Source organism: Euleptes europaea, chromosome 6 (genome assembly GCF_029931775.1).
Source record: "Euleptes europaea isolate rEulEur1 chromosome 6, rEulEur1.hap1, whole genome shotgun sequence".
NCBI classification, from domain to species: domain Eukaryota; kingdom Metazoa; phylum Chordata; class Lepidosauria; order Squamata; family Sphaerodactylidae; genus Euleptes; species Euleptes europaea.
Genome location: NC_079317.1, coordinates 3,445,174 through 3,454,927, shown reverse-complemented (window position 1 = coordinate 3,454,927; position 9,754 = coordinate 3,445,174). Strand labels below are relative to the sequence as shown.

The 9,754-nt window shown below is 43.7% G+C and overlaps 1 pseudogene; it reads left to right on the top strand.

The window, feature by feature from the left end:
* The first annotated feature begins 6,599 nt into the window (after positions 1-6,599).
* LOC130478856 (zinc finger protein ZFP2-like) lies at positions 6,600-8,165 on the top strand (annotated as a pseudogene).
* Positions 8,166-9,754: the final 1,589 nt, after the last annotated feature.

Here is a 9,754-nt window from a genome sequence, read left to right as displayed (position 1 = left end):
AAGTGGGAAAATCAATTTCTGGCGCATTTTCTCATAAAAGACACATCTGAATAAAACATGACCTACCTCTCTATTTCTCCTGTCTTACAAGGGCATCCCCACTCTGATTTTGCTAATTTCCTAAATTTTCCATCTATAATCGCTGACGGTAGCGCCAAGCCTCTAGCCAGGGTTGCGGCTCTTCTTTGCTTGTTTGACTCTATAAAAGACAAGTATTCTGCCGGTGCTATAGGGTGAGTCTATTTCTAACTGGAGCCCAATGGACTGGGGTTCTTGTCTGTTCTTACTGGCTCCCCTTAGCTGGCTGCACTGGCTGTGTTCTTTTTCCCACTTTCCACAGGCTATAAACCCCCAAAGAGGCGTTTGGCCATATTCTGCTCCTGTAATGGAAGTGAGCTTTTGGTGTATCCTGACATTTGGTTTTTGTGTGAGGAAATTATTACTTGCATCAGTTTTGTATTAGACTCTCTGCCCTGACTACAGCTCAGGAAGTTCTAGTATTACAACATTGGAGAAATAAATGCCCACCTCTGGTAAATCAATGGATTGAGCACCTTAGAACTTTATCAGTATTTGAAGGCATGGCATATAGATGACTATTGTATATGGACTTATTTTTTAGATGGTGGAAAGAAGGCAATTTTTCATTACATCAGTTTGATGTTTTGCATTATTTTACTCAATTGACTGGCCAATGGGGCTCTTCTTTCACTCTTGAATGCTCAGAGACGGGAATAGAAGATCAACTGGGCCATATTTTCCTCTTTCAGAGATCACCAGTGTCCTTTGAGGAGGTAGCCGTGTTCTTCAGGGAGGAGGAATGGGCTCTGCTGGATCCAGGCCAAAGAAAACTCTACAGGGAAGTTATGGATGAAAATTATGAGACCGTGGGCTCTGTGGGTAAGGACCATTTCCCTTCTACCAGGAACAGGGAAGAGAACGGAGGGGCTGGTATCTTCCTTTGGCCCTCTTGGATTTCTGAACATACTTTTGTTTGCCACAGAAGAAAGAACAGAGCTCCCATACCTGGGGATCATACAGCGTCTGAAAAAGAAAACAAAGTGCACTGATGCAAATGCATTCATGCTGTAAAGAGAAATGTGTCCATGAGGAAGGCTTTTGATAGGGAGAGATGAATGCCGTTCTAGATGTCTCCTAGCCCTTTGTAAGATCACCCAGCTCCGTGGTAAACCAGGGGGCTGGGTGTCATCCCACAAGTGAGAGAGGATGATGAGGGGCAACCTTGTTAGTAGTTTCAAGGAGCTCCACATTCTTCCTTTCCACTGCGGCTTCAACAGAACACATGTTTGGAATCCTAAAATCCCCCAGAGCCATTTGGAACCGAGTAGGATTCACGTTCCTTTGTTGGCGGAGCATTTTAACCAGGTCTCCTCTCATGCAGGGTGCAGAGGCCACATTCATCTTGACTTTACATAGGCAGCGATGAAGGAACAACTACAACAAAAATCACAACAAAGGAGTAAGAAGTTGCGGAGAAACAATACGTATAAATGTATTCTATTAAAAATTGATACAAAATATGCTTATATTGTTCTCCTCCCTTACACCTCACATCTGTTCAAAGTAACGTCTAGCATGCAAAGGAACTGAGACGAAGACCCAGCTGGGGATGGGCAAGGGGTCAGCTAGGTAGGGCGGTAAGGTTAGAGACCCTTCCATCCTTTTGTGTCACCTGTTGACTGTCCTCAAACTGATAATCTCAGGCCTGTTTCCTCCTCCTTCTCGGAAGTCGCTTCTCTCTCCTTCCTCAGCCAGTTAGACAGCTAGAGACAACCTCTGTCTCTCAGCTTTCCTATCTGAAACGTAGTTCCCTAATAAACATTTAACTTTTTCTTTAATCAGTGAATGTGCCACTTCTCCACCAACAAAAACAACAACTCTGTGAGGCAGGTCTGTCTGAGACCCAATGGTCCAAAGTCAGGCTTCAACCTTCAGCGGCAGATTGGAGATTTGAACCCAGATCTCCACGATCCTAGTCCAACACTTCAACGACTGCCGCACAGAAACTCTGCCAAGTCAGGGAAATGGTTTTCCACCCCCATGTCTCCGCTGCTTGCACTTTCCTGGCTTCTCATGAGTAAACCATTGCTTCTGTTTTCAAGAATGGAGGGATGGAGTAGAGCTAATCTGTGGCAGGGTGGTCTGATTCAATTCCTTTTTGGCACTGCAAATCGCACCATCCTCCTGAAGAGGTTGGCCAGTTTTGAGACACCCGAGTTCTGTCTTCCACCATCAACCGTAACTTCCAAGGCAGGAAGCACTTAGTGGTGTGGGCGGGCGGGGATTATGATCCCTTCCAAGTTGCGATTCCTTCCATATTTGGCACGGCTTTTGTGGGGGGCACGACATTTTCCACTGTGTCCCCAGTTCCACATTATTTCCTTTTTGTTTGTGAGGTGTAAGCTTTCCCCTTCAGGTAGCAAGTGGATTAGGGTGGGTTGCTTCTGTGATGGAAGTTTTGGAGCAGTGGAGTCTGATCTGGAGAACTGGGTTTGATTCCCCACTCCTCCACATGAGCGGCGAAGCCAGCTGGGTAACCTTGGGCAAGTCATGCTCTCTCAGCTTCACCTATCTCACAGGGTGTCTGTTGTGGGGATTGGAAGGGAAGGTGATTGCAAGCCGGTTTGATTCTCTCTTAAGTGGTAGAGCAAGTCGGCATATAAAAACCAACTCTTCTTCTTTTGTATTGAGCCTGAAGAGGACAGAGATCACTGAAAGGTTCCCCCCCCAGAAAAAAAGGATTTATTTATTGATATACATATGAAGCTGACCCACACAGCGACAAACAAGCAAAGAAACCTTCTCTTCTGCATTCCCAAATACAGAGCTCTTTGTTCATTCTGTTTGTGTCTTGCCATTGCAGAGAACTACATTTCCCAGAAGGCCGTGCGAGCACCAGAGTGGTCAACCCTGCGTATTGGTGGTGTCCAGAGGGTGGTTTTTCCTGGAGGTGGAGAAGGAAAAATGTGGAATATGGAATTCAACAGAGCCTCTCTTCTTTCTTGTTTCCCCTGGCTGGAGGGAGAATTTGACTCTTGCACTTCAGCAGGAAAGGTGAGTTTGGGATTTCCTCAAGAAATAGAATAGAGGAGGAGGAGAAATTACCTGTGAACAGAAGTGAAAGTAGAAGAGGTGGCCGGAGGGAGCATAGAGAGAGACGCTTTCCTGGCAAGATCTGTGCAGGGATGTGTGTTTGTGTGTGTGTGTGCGGGGGGGGGGCTGCTTGTGTCTTCACTCTCTTGAATGTGTTCCAGGCAACCAGCCTGCATTTCTATTCTTATTAAAACTCAGGGGGACCCCTGGTCTCTTGCAGGGGGGCTCCTTGTCTGTCCTGACTGGGCCCTGTATCTCACAGCAGTGGTGTTTTTTGCCAGCTCCAGTGGTTACTCCCAAGGAGGCGTTTGGCCGTATTTTTTTCTCCTATGATGGAAGAACTTGAAAAACCTTCTGTTGCTTCCTCTAGAGCAGGGGTGTCGAACTCATTTGTTAGGCGGGCCGAATATAACACGAATGTCACTTGGTCGGGCCGACGAGGTGTACCAAATAAATAAATAAATACCATAAAATGTAATGCCAGGTACTAGAAATACGAACTTTATAGAAGACACAGGCAAAGTCAATTAATGATATTGTTCTTTACTTTAAACATAAGTTTACAACAATAACATTCTTACAGTATTTTCTTTTATTTAACAGTCTTATTGTTATTGTTTTAAGTACATTTGTATTTTAAGTAAAAAATAATGTAAAAAATAATATCATTAATTGGCTTTGCAGGTGTCTTCTATAAAGTTCATATCTCTAGTCCCTCACATTAATTTTTTTGAAAACATTTTAAATTGGGGTGGGGTGGCTGCCTTGGCTGGCGAGCTTGCAGCGGGCTCACCATCCTCGGGAAGCTCTCTGACTTGGCAGCTGGTTTGAAGTCAAGTCAGTCTTTATTGCGGCCCATGACATTCAGAAGCAGAGTAAAACACTTAAAAACAGAAGCAGAAAACCGATAAAAGCACTGATATAAAATTAACTATGTAAAATCTCTCTATGCATTACTTTTCTTAGGATACCTACAGTTAAAAGGTTAGAATCTGGATAAATTAGGCACTGGACATTATTTCAGCTGGTATTTTCATTGCAGAAGAGAGAAACTTGTCCATAGAAACCATAATTCTTTGGTCAACCCCTGCCAGTAAGATGGTTAGAACCTTCAGCTCAGAGAACCTTTTCTTATCAGCCAACAGCGGTTCCAATAAATCAAGCGTTCCTGTACATAAGAATAGAAGAAAAGCCATGCTGGATGAGACCAAGGCCCATCAAGTCCAGCCGTCTGTTCACACCGTGGCCAACCAGGTGCCTCTTGGAAGCCCCCAAACAAGACAGCTGCAGCAGCACCATCCTCTGCCTGCATTCCACAGCACCTAATATGACAGGCATGCTCCTCTGATACCAGAGAGAATAAAAGCCCCAGTGGAGAAACACGTGAACCGATGTCTCTGCAGGCAGAGAGAGGGGGTCACCAAGGATCCCTCCGGAGGGTTCTGTGCTGTTTTTTACTGATGGTTGGTTCCCCTGAAAAGGGGAGGGGGCTTCAGTGACCACAGAGATAGCAACTCTGGGGTTAAACGTTCAGGATAGTATAGTGTCGGCGTTACAGTCAATTATAATTGCTTTTAACTTTTAATTTGACTTGATGGAGAGAAGTTCAGTTCTTTGCAATTGTCTGAGTTTGTATTTTTTGGGGACTTCCAGTACCTTATAACTGTCAGAGACTGAAAAAAAACTAATGCAATTTTGGTTTGATGTATTACATTCTTTTCATCTATTGAGTGGCCGATGGGATTCCTTGTTCTTTCTTGGATGCTCAAGGACAGGAATGGATGGTAAACTGGGCCATATCTTCCTCTTTCAGAGATTGCCAGTATCCTTTGAGGAGGTGGCTGTGTTCTTCACGGAGGAGGAATGGGCTCTGCTGGATCCAGGCCAAAGAAAACTCTTCTGGGAAGTTACAGAGGAAAATTATGAGACCGTTGCCTCTCTAGGTAAGGATCGTTTCCCTTTTATTATCAGCACGGAAGAGAAGGGAGGGGATGGCATCTTCCTTTGACACTCTTGAATTTCAGGAGACAATTTCCCTTTGCCACCGAGGAAGGAATGGAAGTCCCGCAGCTGGGGATGTTGCAGCGCCAGAAAAGGAAAACTCTAAATATTTCAGTACTGTTTTGTCTGTCAGGGAATATTTCTCTGGAAATCTTAGAAGAATGGGGAGGTGAACTTTGCCCTCCTTTGCCCCCTTGCCCCAGACAGGAACACCCCCGCAACCTTCCTTCCCCTGGAAGTTCTTGATGTTCAGCTGTTGTTCTGCCTTGGCACCTTCTGCTTTCACCAGTAGTCGTTTCAAGTCTTTGGTGTTTTCTGGCAGTAATGTGACATCATCAGCATATCTCAAGTGCTTTTCAACCTGTTCATCAATGACCTGGAGTTGGGGTTGAACAGCGAAGTAGCCAAGTTTGCAGATGACACCAAATTATTTAGGGTGGTTAAAACAAAATTGGACTGTGAAGATCTCCAAAAGGATCTCTACAAACTAGAAGAATGGGCATTAAAATAGCAAATGAGATTCAATGTGAGCAAGTGTAAAGTGATTCATATTGGGGCAAAAAATCCAACTTCACATATACACTGATGGATTCTGTGCTGGCAGTGACAGACCAAGAAAGGGATCTTGGGGTGGTAGTGGATAGCTCGATGAAGATGTCAACCAAGTGTGCTGCTGCTGTAAAAAAGGCAAATTCTATGCTGGCCATAATTAGACGAGGAATTGAGAATAAAACTGCTGATATCATACTGTCCTTGTACAGTTCTGGTCACCACACCTAAAAAAGGATATTACAGAGCTTGAGAAGGTGCAGAAAAGAGATACCAAAATGATTAGGGGACTAGAGCAACTGCCCTATGAGAAACGGTTTAAACGCTTAGGGCTGTTTAGCCTGGAAAGAAGGCAGCTGAGGGGAGACATGATAGAGGTCTCTAAAATTATGCATGGTTTGGAGAGAGTGGACAGGGAGACGTTTTTCTACCTCTCCCATAATACTAGAACACAGGGTCATCTGCTGAAGCTGGAGGGTGAGAGAGTCAAAACAGATAAAAGGAAGTATTTCTTCACACAACGCATAGTTAAATTGTGGAACTCCCTGCCCCAAAATGTGATGGATGCTAAGTTGGAAGGCTTTAAGAAGGGAGTGGACATGTTCATGGAGGAGAGGTATTCATGGCTACTAGTTAAAATAGATACGAGTCATGATGCATACCTGTTTTCTCCAGGATCAGAGGAGCATGCCTATTATCTTAGGTGCTGTGGAACACAGGCAGGATGGTGCTGCTGCACTCATTTGTGGGCTTCCTAGAGGCACCTGGTTGGCCACTGTGTGAACAGACTGCTGGACTTGATGGGCCTTGGTCTGATCCAGCAGGGCTTTTCTAATGTTCTTAACACAAGAGAACTGTATCTGCTAACTGGTATTTGTACCTTTTCATTCTTCTTGGATTTCTATCTTTCTTTTGCAGTTCCAAAACTGAGGGAGATGGTGAGGGAGAAGGAATCAGCAAGGTTGGTTATTGGAAAAGTTGAAGTTCTGCAGATGGAAGTGAAATCTAGGGATCAAGCAGTACCAAAGCGACAGTGCAGAAGGAAAAGGAAAGCCAAAGAGAAGCAGAGGAAGAAATTGGTTGGCTATCAGTCCAGAAATCAACCTGAGATCTCAGCCCAAAAAGAAATACAGAAGAGAACGAGAAGGCCTAAGGGTGCCATAAAAGACACCAGGTTCAGCTGTAAAATATATAACTGCCTGGAGTGTGGGGAAAGTTTCTATTGTAATAGCAAACTAACTGCACATCAAAGGATTCACACAGGGGAGAAGCCATACAAATGTCTGGAGTGTGGAAAGTGCTTCTCTCAGAATAAGCAACTAACTGTACATAAAAGGATTCACACAGGGGAGAAGCCATACAAATGCCTGGAGTGTGGAAAGTGTTTCTCTCACAGTTCCTCCCTAACTCTACATCAAAGGATTCACACAGGGGAGAAGCCATACAAATGCCTGGAGTGTGGAAAGTTCTTCTCTCAGAATGGCCAACTAACTTCACATCAAAGGGTTCACACTGGGGAGAAGCCTTATAAATGCCTGCAATGTGGAAAGTGCTTCTCTTGGAATGCTGACCTAACTCAACATCAAAGACTTCACACAGGGGAGAAGCCATATAAATGTCTGGAGTGTGGAAAGTGCTTCTCTCGGAATTGCCACCTAACTGCACATAAAAGGGTTCACACAGGGGAGAAGCCATATGAATGTCTGGAGTGTGGAAAGTGCTTCTCTCGGAATGACAGCCTAACTGCACATAAAAGGGTTCACACAGGGGAGAAGCCATACGAATGTCTGGAGTGTGGAAAGTGCTTCTCTCGGAATGATAGCCTAACTTTACATAAAAGGGTTCACACAGGGGAGAAGCCATACGAATGCCTGGAGTGCGGAAAGTGTTTCTCTCACAGTTCCTCCCTAACTCTACATCAAAGGGCTCACACAGGGGAGAAGCCATATAAATGCCTGGTGTGTGGAAAGGGCTTCTTTTGCAATGGCCACCTAACTGCACATCAAAGGGCTCACACAGGGGAGAAGCCATATAAATGCCTGGAGTGTGGAAAGGGCTTCTCTTGCAATGGCCACCTAACTGCACATCAAAGGGTTCACACAGGGGAGAAGCCATACAAATGCCTGGAGTGTGGAAAGTGCTTCTCTCGGAATGACAACCTAACTTTACATGAAAGGGTTCACACAGGGGAGAAGCCATACAAATGCCTGGAGTGTGGAAAGTACTTCTCTCAGAGTACCCATCTAACTCAACATGAATGGGTTCACACGAGGGAGAAGCCATACAAATGCCTGGAGTGTGGAAAGGGCTTCTCTTGCAATGGCTACCTAACTGCACATAAAAGGGTTCACACCGGGGAGAAGCCATACAAATGCCTGGAGTGTGGAAAGTGCTTCTCTCAGAGTACCCATCTAACTCAACATCAAAAGGTTCACACAAGGGAATAGCCATACAAATGCCTGGAGTGTGGAAAGTGCTTCTCAGAATTTCATCTTAACTAGCCATAGGAAGATTCACAGCGGAGAAGCCACATAAAATGGGAGTGTGGAAAGAAGTTCATCCCCAGCTTTATCCTTACCTTAGAATGGAACAAGTTTAGCCAGCTTCACTCATCAAATAGCAGCGGGAAATGGTGTGTAAGAGTGTAGGTTTCATCGGAGACTACTAAAGTTCAATAGAATGCTTCTCAAACGAAATGTTTTTCTGCTAATGGGTTTGTAAATAGCTTGCTCTGTGTTTTTCTGTTTTGTATTTTATAATGTAATACCTGTTCTCAAGTAAGCTCTCCAGTCTTGGGTGGGGGAATGATATATTCCAGGTACCAGTCACCTGTAGAAATGTTAATCATACAGTAACTATGTAACAGAGAAGCCCACTCAGTGAAAAGCTGATAGTCTAGGCTGTGAGCCAGCCTAGATAACAGCGGAACACAGTAAAAAAATGACAGAACACCTTTTGCATTCGGCTTTTCTACCTTTTCATCTGCCTAGATGGATTTTTTAGATATTCCTCGCTTTAAAGTATAATCAAGATGCAATTATATATAACTTTAAGGTTAGAGGATGTTTTGAATTAGCTAGACAATGAGCAGACATATGTGTAAAAGTTATAAATGTTAGGAGAAAAGTGTTGTTTATATGACATTTCCTGATGCCATCCATCAATTTATGACACCAAGGTTAAAGTATATGCTTGAGAGCAGATGTGTAATCTGATTCCATGCATCACAAGTCCCTTTGAAGTCTGGGAAAATGACAATATTCCCATAACGATATCTCATCGGTTCTTGGAACACCAGCATCCAAAACTGTACAAAAAGGGCTTGAAATTTGAGAGAAATTGGGACATTATCCCCCAGACTTGTTGCTAACATTCTGTATGGGAAATTCTGTACCGGGCATATTTGCGTGCTGTCTGTCTTGAGAGTTCTCCCCGGCACGATCATTTATGGGTTGGTTACAAGGTTGGTAACTAATTTGTAACTGTGTTCTACTCAGATCTATATTCTTTTATTTTAATTAGTATTATATTGTGCATATATCTTTTCATTTTACTAATTTCTGAAGTATTTACAATAAAAAGGAATTGTTTACAATTCAAAATACATTGTACCATCACTTGCAAGTGGCTGGTTAAATAAGGTAACGTGGTTTTTAGTGAATCACAAAATCTAAAAACTTAGCCACAAAAGTACAGTGATTGACTACTTCCATGCCTTATACTGAATCAGCCCCTTGGTCCATCAAAGTCCGTATTGTCTACTCAGACCAGCAGTGGCTCTCCAGGGTCTCAGGCTGAGGTCTTTCAAATCACCTACTCGCCTAGCCCCTTTAACTGGAGATGCCAGGGATTGAACCTGGGACCTTCTGCAAGGTCTGAGACCTTCCTCTGAGCACTAGAACAAAAGCATTTTTATTTTCTTCCATTCAGAAATTAGTTTTGGAACCCATAGTCCTCCAAGGGCAACAGAAAACAATGTGAAAATATTTATATATAACATTTCTATTCTGTCTTTCTGCTCAATTAGGGGAACCCAATTTGGGTCCAGTATTTAGTCCTTTCAAGAGTTTTTATGTGCCCAGAATTTTTG